This window comes from Xylocopa sonorina, unplaced genomic scaffold, assembly GCF_050948175.1.
Source record: "Xylocopa sonorina isolate GNS202 unplaced genomic scaffold, iyXylSono1_principal scaffold0098, whole genome shotgun sequence".
In the NCBI taxonomy this organism is placed as follows: Eukaryota; Metazoa; Arthropoda; class Insecta; order Hymenoptera; family Apidae; genus Xylocopa; species Xylocopa sonorina.
In genome coordinates this window covers 1,014,073-1,016,865 of record NW_027490169.1, presented here as the reverse complement: position 1 = coordinate 1,016,865, position 2,793 = coordinate 1,014,073, and positions in this window count along the sequence as shown.

Genomic DNA, 2,793 nt, shown 5'->3' with positions numbered 1-2,793 from the left:
TTAGCACGGAAGTGTCGCGTTTACATTCTTTTGAAGTGAATACGAGGTATACATGACCCTTCGCAATGAGTATTATAACTTATCATGAAACATAGAAATGAGGTGCGATATCGGGTTTTGAGAAGCATTAGAACTCTATTGCTACGATACGTAGATATCTGCAGACGATATTTCCTAGCAAGGAAGTGTCGCATTTACATTCTTTTGAAGTGAATACAATGTATACATGACCCATCGCAATGAATATTATATCTTATCATGAAACATAGAAATGAGATGCGATATCGCGTTTTAAGAAGCATTAGAACTCTATTGCTACGATACGAAGGCATCTGAAACGCTACTTCCTAGCAAGGAAGTGTCGCAGTTACATTCTTTTGAAGTGAATACGAGGTATACATGTCACTTCGGAATGAATATTATATCTTATCATGAAACATAGAAATGAGTTACGATATCTCGCTTTAAGAAGCATTAGAACTCTATTGCTTCGACACGTAGACATCTGCCAACGCTCTTTCCTAGGAAGAAAGTGGCGCATTTACATTCACTTTAAGTGTATGCGAGGTATACATGACACTTCGCAATGAATATAATATCTCTTCATGAAACATAGGAATGGGATGCGATACCTTGAATTTATGAAGATTTAGAACTCTGCTGCTACGATACGTAGACATCCGGAAAAGCTATTTCCAAGCAAGGAAATGTCTCATTTACATACTTTTCAGGTGAAGACGAGGTATACATAACACTTCGCAGTGACTATTATGTCTTACCATGAAACATAGAAATGAGATGCTATATCGCGTTCTGAGAAGCATTGGAACTCTATTGCTTCGATACGTAGACATCTGCAAACGCTATTTCCTAGCAAGGAAGTGCCGCATTGACACCATTTTGAAGTGAATACGAGGTATACATAACACTGCACAATGAATATTATATCTTATCATGAGACATAGAAATGAGATGCGATATCGCTATTTAAGAAGCATTAGAACTCCATTGCTTCGATACGTAGACACCTGCAAACGTTATTTCCTAGCAAGGAAGTGTCGCATTTACATTCTTTTGAGGTGAATACGAGGTATACATAACCCTCCTCAATGAATATTATATCTTATCGTGATACATGGAAATGAGATTCGATCTCGCGATATAGGAAGCATTAGAACTTTATTGCTTCGATACGTAGACATCTGCAAACGCTATTTCCTAGCAAGGAAGAGTCGCATCGACATTGTTTTGAATTGAATACAAGGTATACATGCCACTTCGCAATGAATATTATATCTTATCGTGAAACATAGAAATGAGATGCGGTATCGCGTTTTAAGAAGCATTAGGACACTATTGCTTCGATACGTAGACATCTGCAAACGCTACTTCCTGGCAAGGAAGTGTCGCACTTACATTCTTTGGAGTGAATACGAGGTATACATGACACTTCGCAATGAATATTGTGCCTTATCATGAAACATAGAAATGAGATGCGATATCTCGTTTTAAAAAGCACTAGATCTCTATTGCTTCCATACGTAGACATCTGCCATCGCTATATCCTAGCTAGGAAGTGTCGCATTTACATTCATTTGAAGTGAATGCGAGGTATACACGACACTTCCCAATCATTATTGTATCTTATCGTGTAACATAGAAATGAGATGCGATTTCGCGTTTTAAGAAGCATTAGAACTCTATTGCTACGATGCGTAGACATCTGCAAACGATATTTCCTAGCAAGGAAGTGTCGCATTTACATTCTTTTGAAGAGAATGCGAGGTATACATAACAGTCCATAATGAATATTATATCTTATCATGAAACATAGAAATGAGATGCGATATCGCGATTTAAGGAGCATTAGATCTCTAGAGCTACGATACGTAGACATCAGGAAACGCTATTTCCTTGCAGGGAAGTGTCGCATTCACATGCTTTTGAAGTGAATATGAGGTATACATGACACGTCGCTATGAATATTATACCTTATCATGAAACATAGAAATGAGATGCGATATCGCGTTTTGAGAAGCATTAGAACTCTATTCCTACGATACGTAGACATCTGCAAACGCTATTTCCTAGCAAGGAAGTGTCGCCTTTACATTCTTTTTAAGTGAATACGAGGTATACATGATACTCCAAGATGAATATTATACCTTATCAGGAAACATAGGAATGACATGCGTTAACGCGATATAAGTAGCATTAGAAATCTATTGCTGCGATACGTATGCATCTTCAAACGCTATTTAATAGCAAGGAAGTGTCGCATTTACATTCTTTTGAAGTGAATACGAGGTATAAATGACACTTCGCAATGAATATTATATCTTAACATGGAACATAGAAATGAGATGCGACATCGCGTTTTAACAAACATTAGATCTGTATTGCTACGATGCGTAGACATCTGCCAACGCTATTTGCTAGCAAGGAAGTGTCGCATTTACATTCATTTGAAGTGTATGCCAAGTACACATGACACTTCGCAATTAATGTTATACCTTATTGTGAGACATAGAAATAAGATGCGATATCGCATTTTAAGAAGCGTTATAACCGTATTGCTACGATACGTAGACATCTGCAAACTCTATTTCCTAGCAATGAAGTGTCGCATTTACATTCATTTGAAATGTTTGGCAGGTATAAGTGGCACTTCGCAATGAATATTATATCCTATCATGAAACATAGAAATGAGATGCGATATCGCGTTTTGAGATGCATTAGAAATCTAATGCTACGATACGCAGTCATCTGCAAACGCTACTTCCTAGCAAGGA